Below are 10,580 nucleotides of genomic sequence, written 5' to 3'. Positions count from 1 at the left end.
CTTTCTTTCTTTCTTTCTTTCTTTCTTTCTCGTTCTCTCTCTCTTTCTTTCTTCTCTTTCTTTCTTTCTTTCTTTCTTTCTTTCTTTCTTTCTTTCTTTCTTTCTTTCTTTCTTTCTTTCTTTCTTTGACAGTCTTTCTCTGTGTATAGCTTTATACACAGACTGTCCTGGAACTCATTCTGTAGACCAGGCTGGCCTTGAACTCACAGAGATCCACCTTCCTCTACCACCTGAGTGCTGAGATTAAAGGAGTGTATTACCATCACCTGGCCCTTCACTGGATTTCTTAAGTGTAGTGACTGTGTCTTGCTCATTCTTCAACATGTATCTACCAATCACCTATTATGTGTTAGGCATCAGACTAGGTGCTGCAGGTTTAATGTTAACTGGGAGAGATATATTCTTTTTGTGTGTGCTGGGGGAGACTGGCTCTCTCAATGCATCCTTGGTTAGACTGCAGTTCACTCTGTAGACTAGGTTGACCTCAAACTCACAGAGATCCACCTGCCTCTGCCAGCTGAATGCTGGGATCAAAGGCCTGCACTGCCATACCATGTCTGAGATATAATTCTTGCTCTCATAGAGTTTGTAGTCTAGTGCAAAAGACAGATAAGTAAACAGGAAAGAGGACCAAGTATGATCAGGGAGGTATCAAGTGACACAGGGACCCTGTTAAAGAAACAGCTAACCTTTACCTTGGGAGCATGATGAAAGGCTTTCAGAAGGAATGGGGTTTGGCTGAGAATTGAAGGAAAGCCATAACTTGGCATGCAATGTGGCTACAGTCTATGGGGGAGAGGAGAAAGAGGGGAAGAGGGAAGAGGAGGGGGAGGGGAGGGAAAGGGAGAGGGAAAGAAGGAAGGAGAGTGGGAGGAAGAGAGAGGAAAGGGAAGAGGAAGGGGAGGGGGAGAGAGGAAGTAGGAGGGGAGGAGAGAGAGGGGGAAGGGGGAGGAAAGAAAGAAGGGGAGGGGAGAGAGGAAAGAGGAAGGGGAGGAGAGAGAGGAAGGAGGAGGGGGAGGAGAGAGAGGAAGGAGGAGGGGGAGCAGGGAGAGGGGGAAGGGGGAGGGGAGAGAGAGGAAAGAAGAAGGGGAGGGGAAAGAGGAGGGGAGGGGGAGGAGAGCAGGCCAGAGAGCACAAAAACACATGGGATGGAACAGGTGAGATGGAGAGTAACAGAGACAGCAGTTAGAAGAGGTGTTAACTGTGTTGATTACACATAGAAACCACTATATGGGAGTCATGAAAGGAAGGAAGGAAGGAAGGAAGGAACAGAAAGAATAAGAATGTGAAAAGGATAGAGGGAGGAAGAGAGGGAGGGATGGAAGGAAGAAAAGAAGAAACAAGACTAGAAGCAAGTTCATTTTCTGCCTTTAATAGTAGGCCTGTGCCCACTGTTGTCTCAGTGCATAAAAGTGCCTGGGACCACAGCTAATGCCCTGAGTTCAATCCCCAGGATCCTCAGGGTGAAAGGAGAAACTCAACTCAGGAAATGTGTCCTCTGGCCTCTATAGGCACATTGGCCCATACCCTGCCCATGCACACAGATAAATAAAATAGAACAAAAATAAATTTAAAAAGAGTAGAAGGAAGGAAAGGAATAAGAATGGAAGGAAGAGCTGGGCCTGGTGGCTCACGCCTTTAATCCCAGAATGTGGGAGGCAGGGTAGCATTTCTTGAGTTCAAAGCCAGCCTGGTCTACATAGTGAGTTCCAGGACAGTCAGAGCTACACAGTGAGACTTTCTCTTAAAAAAAAATAAATAAAAAGAGAGAGAGAGCAAATGGAAGGAAGGGAGGCACCATGTACACAATTTGCCATTGTAACCCTTTTGGGAAGGGGACTGCAGAGATGGCTCAGTGGTCAAGATTATATTCTTCTTCTGGAGGACCCAGTTTTGTTTTATATACCTGCATTGGTTAGTTTACAACCACCTGGAACACCGGCTCCAATGAATCAGTGACATTTTATGGCCATCTTGGGCACTTACACACACATGACATACTTCACATAGACACAGACACATAAACAAAAATAAACATTAAAGACATTTTAGAAGGGCCAACTTCGTTTGGGCTTGCTCCCTTGTTCACTGGAGGTATTGTTGCAGTACATGGCTACAGAGCCTGGACTCTGACACCAGCTACTTAGCTTGAGTTCTGACTTTGGCCAGTTAGCAGCTGAGTGACATGATCTCACTGTGTAGAAATGACAGGAACTCACAGGATTACCATGCGGATTAAACAAGGCTAATATTTGTAAAGCACTTGAAACAATGCCTAGAACTAGGCAGTTTTGAATGTTTGTTTTATCATCCCTCCATTTATGAGAATATTTGTTGAGGGCCAAGTGTTGTAATAGACGCTGTGAAAATAAGACCTGAGCCAGGTGGTGGTGGCCTCCAGTCTTCGGGAGGCAGAGGCAGGTGGAGCTCTCTGAGTTTGAGGACAGTCTGGTCTATGGAGAGAGTTTCAGGACAGCCAGGGCCACACAGAGAAACCCTGTCTCGAAAAGAAAAAAAAAAAAAAAAAAAGAAAGAAGATCTGGCTTTAGTCAGTCATGAGGAGAGTCATCAAAGAGACTTGTAAATAAGAAACAACAGATAACACACTACAATCAAGTGAGGTGATAGCCAGTAAATTCTGCAGAATCCAACAAGAGTCAGTGACTCATTCTCTCTGAAGAAGCAAAGGGAGGCTTCAGAGGGGTGGATGCCTTTGAGTATGTATTGACGCACATTGAAGAGTGTGGCAGAAGGAAAAAACAACACAAAACACAAACGGGAGGGCTTACTAGGCCAGGGAAGGACTGTTGCTTGGCTTAGTAAAGACAAAGACTAAAGTGTGTTTATAAATGGCAAGATGGGGTATAACAGAGTAGGGGAGTCCTCTCTTTGGATTAAGAACAATATATAGAACATAAACTCCCAAGCAACTCAGTGTTCAGGTTTCTTTCTGTGAATCTGCTAAACAGTTGGATTCTGGATAGGTGGAATTTATAGCAACATTATGTCCTAGATTTTTGAGGACAGCTCCAGATTTCAAATATTTTATCCTGTTGTAACAATTGCACATTTAAAGTTGTGTTCTCCTGTCCTTTTCTTGGCATGTATGGTAATAAATACTTAGAGGAAGTCTTGGATGAGTTTAGAGAGGTAACAATACTCTACTGAGAGTATTCATTGCTAACAGGATGCAAAATAGCGATCTGGGATGAGAGGCAGGCAAGGAGAACCCCTGTAAAATTGTAGTTGGTGTGTGTGTCATTTGTTTAAAACAGAACAGTCTAATAAGAGACAGACAGAAGTTTAGGGATAAATGAGAGAAAGAATGAGCCTGATGACAACGAAAGGACTGAGTGAGGTAGGGTTAAGAGGGTGAGGGTCAGGGAGGAAAGACAGAGAAGCCTGGGATGAAAAGAGGAGCCAAGACACACAACAGAGGCAGATGTGCACACTCAGTGAGAGGGGAAGGGAGGAGGAAAAGCGGACAGGGAGAATCTGAGCAGGAGAGAGCAAGCATGGACTGGGGCAGTTAGGGCAGACAAGTAGGAAATAGGCAGCCATGCATGGATGAAACACAGAAAGAATCTCACGGTTTAACTGTGGGCATCTGGAGCACCCTGGTTAGGGGGATGAAGACTGTGGAAAGAATTATGAAACCACACCAAAGACAGAGCTGCAAGCCCTGTCTACTATAGCTGTCACTCCTTCAGGAACCCCTGAGAGAGCTGCTTGTAGATCTGTCATGTGCTGAAGGGGCTATCTCTGCTTCCAAGCACCTTTTGCTGACTCTTCATATGAAGGAAGAGCCAGTATAGTGTCCTTTAATTTCTCCTTATAAAGACACAATTCCAGGCCAGGCAGTGGTGGTGCACACCTATAATCCCAGCACTCTGGAGGCAGAGACACGTGGAACTCAGAGGTCAGCCTGATCTACAGAGTTCCAGGATGGCCAGGGCTACACAGAGAAAGCCTGTCTTGAAAACAAACAAACAAACTCCCATAAACTTAAAAAAAAATCATAATTTATGATTCAATCATTTATCAAGAGGCCTTACCTGTTAATACTATCTCATTGGGTAACAAGTTCCAACATGGGAATTTTGCTGGGAGACAAACATTCAGGCTGTGTCACATTTTAACACACCCATTCTTTATTCTCTTGCTCTTTGCTTTACACTTGTTTGGTTTGGTTTTATTGAGACAATAAAGGTCTTTCTGTGTAGCCCATGGTGGTCTGGAGCTCATGATTCAGCCCAGACTAGTCTGGAACTAGTGATCATCTGTCCTCTGCCTTCCATTTGCTTCCTTGTTTTTGACACATTTGTGACTTGACTTTACGTAGATCCTACCTTGTTTTTGCCAAAACATACTTAGTGGTTCCTTTTGGTTCTGACTCTACAGATGGTGACTTAGCTCATGGTGCTCTCTGAACATCATAGCCTGCCTGCCTCATCTTGAAGAAAATATAATTCTGATTCAAAATCTAACATACTAAAATAGTAATAGGACTGTGGCTGGATCATGGTTACTTTAATGCCATTTTTTTTCCAAAAAGTTAAAAAAAGTATGATATGGTTATATTATGAATATAAATGAAAAACTATTAAGTTTGAATCAAAATCACTCATCAAGTCTTTTCATAGGCAACAACTGAATTACCTTTCCCTTCATTATTTTGAAGGAAAGATTTAAAATTAGTATCCCTTTGGCTAAGCAGCTGCTGCTGAGATCCTATCTGGATCAGAGAAACCTATTCTCCACTTTCTTTCTCCAAGCTGAGTTTGCAATGTCCCCTGGAATTTATTTTTCTTTTTTTTTGTTTTTTTTGTTTTTTTTTTTGTTTGTTTGTTTGTTTTTTTGTTTTCCTTTTTTTTTTTTTTTTCGATACAGGGTTTCTCTGTGTAGCCCTGGCTGTCCTGGAACTCACTCTGTAGACCAGGCTGGCCTTGAACTCAGAAATCCGCCTGCCTCTGCCTCCCAAGTGCTGAGATTAAAGGCGTGCGCCACTACCGCCTGGCGGAATTTACTTTTCAAAGCAGAAATGTAAGCACATACTTCTATGTAAGCTTTGAGTGTTTCTCAACATTACCTGCAAGATGAAGTCCAATCTATTTTTTCTTCAATATATAAGTCTTTTATTGTCCCCCAAAAGCCCCCGTTGTACTTGTAACCAGGATCTTGTTTCTGGGGCTGGGTACCTTAGGCCTTACCTGTTAGCCTGCTACACTGTTCCCTTCTCAGACACATAGATGTCATCTAAAAACTTTCTGATATCCTTGTTTTTAACTGTTGTGGCTTGCTAATTCAGAGCCACTGAATTTGAAACAAGTTCAATATCATTTCCTTCAACGATTAATTCATCTTTCTGGGGTTGAGAGACAGAACAAGCAACACCTGTCCTCATCTGAACCCTGCGGATGTATTTTTCACTCAAAAAATTTCAGATTTCAACCAAAGACCCATTCTCCTGAAAAACACCGTTGATGGGGAAGTGAGCATGCACAGACCTCATCTCATAACGGAAGCCCAGCATAACACCCTTGATCATGTTCCAAACATGACTGCAGATGGTTCTGACAGTGGCCAGGTCCTTTCTGTTACCCCACCATTTGTCAACCTGGAACCTTTTCTTTTTTCTTTCCAAGAGGACTCAGCTCTACATTATGTGATTGAAGTCCCTCCGCAGAGTTCCCCTGGGGCCCTTCACAATGATTGTGTGCCCCAACCTGAGTGACTTTTTTTTAGAAAGTCCACAGCCTGACTGCTGAGAATGGTCTTCACTACCACAGTAGATGGGGCAAAGAGCAAAGTCTAGTCTTTTTAATATGGCTCTTTGCAACTCTACCTTCCCAACTTCATTTAGCAATTTACTATGTTAGCCACTGTTTTCATCACTGCGACAAAATACCTGATAAAAGCAACTTAAGAGAGGAAGGATTTATTTCAGCTCACAGTTTGATGGTATTATATCTTATAGCAAGGTGGTGTGCTGGTAGGAGTGTGTGGTGGTCAGTCAGGAAGCAGAGACACAGAGATGCTGGTGCTCATAGTTTCTCTTTTGCATTCAGTCTGGACCTTAGACCCTAGAGTCCTGCTGTCCCATAGTCAAGTGGGTCTTTTTACCTCCATTACATATCTTTGGAAAACCCTCAATATCATTGAGGTTTGCTCTCATAAGATTCTAAATCACATCAAATTAATGATCAAGAGTTGATCATCACATCTGCTAACCTTTTTCTTTCTTCTTTACTCCATGTAAAGTCAGACTACTTGTCATTTTAGAATTACAGCATAAGGGTACAAGACTTAAGTGTGTAACTCAATGAATGCTTACATTTACATCGTGTCCAAGTGTAAATAATGTCCATGACTACTGATCTTATTTTTTCTTTAGTACTAACCAGAATAATGAAATACTATGTCATTATAGTTTTGACTGGTATTTCTCTGGTGATTTGCCTTTCATTGTCTTTTCCTGTGCACACTGGCATTTGGAGATGATCTTTGGAGAAACTGTTCAGATCCTGTGTATGAATTGAATTGGGTTGTTTCCCTGTTCTTGAGTTTAGGAGTCTTCTGTATATTGCAGTTATCTGTTCCTCTCCAAATATGTAATTTGTAAATATTTTCTTTCTTTCTCTGTTTTACCTTTGTACTCTGTTGATAGTGTCTTTGCAAAAAGAAGGGTTATAGGTCAGGGAGATGGCTCAGCAGGAAAAGATGCTTACTACTGAGCCTGACAACCTGAGTTACATTCCCAGAATCCCCATGGTGGAAGGAGACAATGACTCCCAAAAGTTGCCCTTTGACCTTCATTCTTATACTGTAGTTCATGCATATGTAAGCAAACACACAGAGTTAAAAAATAATAAATAGTAAAAATAAATAAATAGACCTTGATCAAGGAAAAAAGAGCAAAAGTTTACAATTTACTTATAGTTCAATCTATCTTAGTTGTTGATCCCTGCCCCTCTGGTGTCTTAGAGCTCCTCCACTGTGTTTTTGTCTAAGAGTTTTACAGTTTTAGATCCTACATTTATTTAGGTCATGGATCCATTTTGAGTTAGCTTTCATATATGGTCTAAGGTTGAGGTCTAACTTCACTCTTTGCATGTGGGAACCCAGTTTCTCAAGCACTATTTTCTGGGGAAAAAAGAAAAAAGAAAACATTACTGATTCTCGATGCATGCCTCAGCATCCTTGTTGAAATGATCTGACCATATATGTAAGGATTTATTTCTGGATAGGGGGCATGGCATTTTATAGGACACAGAGATGATTCAGAGTACAGATTGTCCTAACACATTAGAGTTGGTCGCAGGGAGACTGGTAGAATGGAATTGGATCTCATTTTTGTTTTCAAGGACAAAGGAGAATAAAATCAACGTAGAGGGAAGTAAAACAGCTCACTTAGGGGAGAGTTCATATCAGAATTTTACAATTTTGGACCCTCTTCCTGCCGTATTTTATCTAATTCATCCTCATTTTTACATATGGAGAAAAAGAAGACTGATGCTATTCTTGAAGCCAGAATTACCAGCAGACGAACTAAAAGGAGGATGTCTAGGTCAGAGAAGTAGCTCAGAGTTTGCCAGCATATATGGAGCCCTGAGTCTGATTTTCCCAGTCCTGAATGAAATTGGAGGTAACTACAGATTTCTGGAGGTCGAGGTCAAGGTCAAGGTCAAGGTCAAGGTTTTTCTCAGCTAGTAAGTGGCTGGTCAGCTTGGCCTACACAATTTTCAGTATCTGAAGAAGGAAGAAAGGAAGGAAAAGACTTCAACAGATTGTTAAGAACTGTCATTGAGAACATGTAGATTTAGGAAAGAATTCATCCTCTGTTAAATGTACAAATATTCAAATAGAAGTGTAACGGCCACCTATAAGTTGTTATTGTGTTGTTTTGTTTTTGAGACAGGGTCTTACTATGTATCCTTGGCTGGCCTGGACTCTCTAAGTAGATCTGATATCAAATCCATATTGATACCAAATCAGATTGATAGCAAATCAGGTTGATAGCAAATCCATAGATACCCATCTACCTCTGCCTGCTGAGTGCTGGGATTATAGACCTGCACTTTGATTCCTGGGCACCTGTAAGTTTTGTTGTACAAAAAGTAGTTTTGATTATTTCTCAAGTTTATAGATTTTTCTAAAACTGACCTGTAAATTTAGACTCTTAAATCAATGTATGCATGTATGTATCTATCTATCCATCTTCCTTCCTTCCTTCCTTCCTTCCTTCCTTCCTTCCTTGCTTTCTTTCTTTCTTTGGTTTTATTGAGACAGGGTCTCTCTGTGTAGCCCTGGCTGTCCTGGAATTACCTATGTAGAATAGGTTGGCCTCAAACTCAGAGATTCACCTGCCTCTGTCTCCCAAGTCCTGGGATTAAAGGCATGCACCACCATCACCCAGCTAATTTTTTTAATATTCTTTAATTTTTAGCTAAATTTTAAAAATTATTTTTAATTGTGTATATGTTTGTGTGTAAGATATGCGCACAAAAGTGCAGGTGCCCATGGAGTTCAATTTCCTGGAGCTGCAGTTATAGGTCACTGTAAATCACTACATGTGAGTGTTGAGAACTGAACTCAGGACTTTTTGAAAGCAGTATGCATGCACTCTTAACTACTGAGCCATCTTCTCAGCCCCCAAAAACTCTTTTAAAAGGAAAATGTTTTATGGGCTGTGTGTGGTGGTGCACATCTTTAATCCCAATACTTGGGAGGCACATGCAGGTGGATCTCTGTGAGCTTGAGGTGAGTCTGGTCTACAGAGTGAGTTCCAGGACAGCCAGAGCTTCCTAATGAGACCCTGTCTTAAAAAGCCCAAAATAAAAAACAAAACAAAATATACTTTAAAAAGTTTAATTTGTTTTATTTTATCAGTGAATATTTTGCCTGTATGTATTTATGTTTCATGCATACGTGCTTGGTGCCCTCAGAAGTCAGGAGAAGACGATCTTGTAACTAGTAGAAGTCCATTCTTTCCTTCTATTGTGTGTTCAGGAATCAAACTCAGGTAGTCAGATGCTGGCAGCAGGCACCTGTACTGGTCGAGCCATCTAGAAGGCCACTTACTTGTTTTTTTTTTATAACAAAATTGCCATTTTGGAAAAAAAAAAAAAAAAAAAAAAAGACTTTCGAATGCTTTAAATAAGTGAAAGGGTGTAGTGTTGTTTTTTTTGTTTTTAAAATTCCAAACATAGAGTCCTCTGGACAGACAATGATGAATCAATGGGTAGCGAGTATACACACATGCTAACGTGTGTCTGAGGGCACATGAAATCCAAACTGAGGTGGGGGGGGGACACTCAAGTTTGAAACAGTTGTTTTATATACTTTATCTTGTTTAGTTTTAGGAGTGCAAAGAGTCAAAGACAAATAGTCCTTTACACTGTTTTCTAGGTGAGCAGACATACCTCAGGACCGCCCATCCCCCCTTGATAATGAGGCTCTAACCCAGGGCCTGAGCATGTTAGGCAAGTCATCTATCACTGAGTTATGCACACATACTTTGGCTTTGTTATGGTCTTAGTAAAATTAAACAAATTTTAAACTTTGAAGATATTTTCTTGACTATAGGTAACTTACAGGTCAACAAGTTCTGGGAACTTCTTATATTTCAGGATTGTGTGCTGGAATTACAAAACAGAATAAGACATGGTTAGGACCACTGTATTGGTGTGATACATTCTTTTTTTTTTTTTGTTTGTTTTGTTTTTGTTTTTGTTTTTTGTTTTTTTTTTTTTTGTTTTTTTTTGTTTTTTTTTTTGACAGGGTTTCTCTGTGTAGTCCTGGCTGTCCTGGACAATAAAAAAAATATTGTTTTGTTTTGTCCTAGTCACTCTGTAGACCAGGCTAGCCTCGAACTCAGAAATCCGCCTGCCTCTGCCTCCTGAGTGCTGGGATTAAAGGCGTGCGCCACCACTGCCCGGCGGTGTGATACATTCTTGAAAGGTTTTTTCAACATGTGTGCGCTCAGGTGTTTGTGTGTGTGTGTGTGTGTGGTGCACACGAGTGCCATAGTGCATGTGTGAAGTTCAGAGGTTCTTTCCTCTCACTACCTACACCAGTCTTTATGATCAACCAGCAGGTCTTTGTTTGGACAGACTTACCTTTTAGGTTTATCTTTCTTGCTTTGATTTCACTTACCAAAATTGACCTTATATTCACTATCAGGGTTTATTTTATTTTAATAAGTTTTTGCTCTGGGTAGGATTTGGTTGTCCCTCAGTGGATCACATTTAGGAGCTTTGCTTTCAGTACGGCAATATAATATCAGATGAAACCTTTGGGGAGGAGAGGGTGGGTTTGAAAGATGGCTCACAGGTAAGAGTGCTTCCTGTGTGAAAGCAAGGGGACTGAGTTCAAATCTCCTAGAGCCATTTGAAAGCCAGGCAAGGCCTCAAGTGACTCTTGCATTAAGGAGTAGAGATAGATAGATCCTGGGAGTTCACTGGCCAGCCAGGTTCAGTGAGAGACCCCAAAAAAATAGGATAGAGAGATTGAGGAAGACAGTGCCTTTCTTTGGCCTCTGTATGTAAGCATGCTCACAGGCAGACTGAGCATTCTCTGCC

General features: G+C 41.3%; 1 pseudogene; it reads right to left on the bottom strand.

Annotated features, from left to right (window-relative positions):
• Positions 1 to 5,221: 5,221 nt before the first annotated feature.
• Positions 5,222 to 6,277, bottom strand: LOC117708680 (large ribosomal subunit protein uL6 pseudogene; annotated as a pseudogene).
• Between the last annotated feature and the right edge of the window lie 4,303 nt (positions 6,278 to 10,580).

The sequence above is a fragment of the Arvicanthis niloticus genome, chromosome 5 (assembly GCF_011762505.2).
Source record: "Arvicanthis niloticus isolate mArvNil1 chromosome 5, mArvNil1.pat.X, whole genome shotgun sequence".
Classification (NCBI taxonomy): domain Eukaryota; kingdom Metazoa; phylum Chordata; class Mammalia; order Rodentia; family Muridae; genus Arvicanthis; species Arvicanthis niloticus.
The sequence above is the reverse complement of the archived record's forward strand: the minus strand, read 5'-3'. Positions and strand labels throughout refer to the sequence as shown.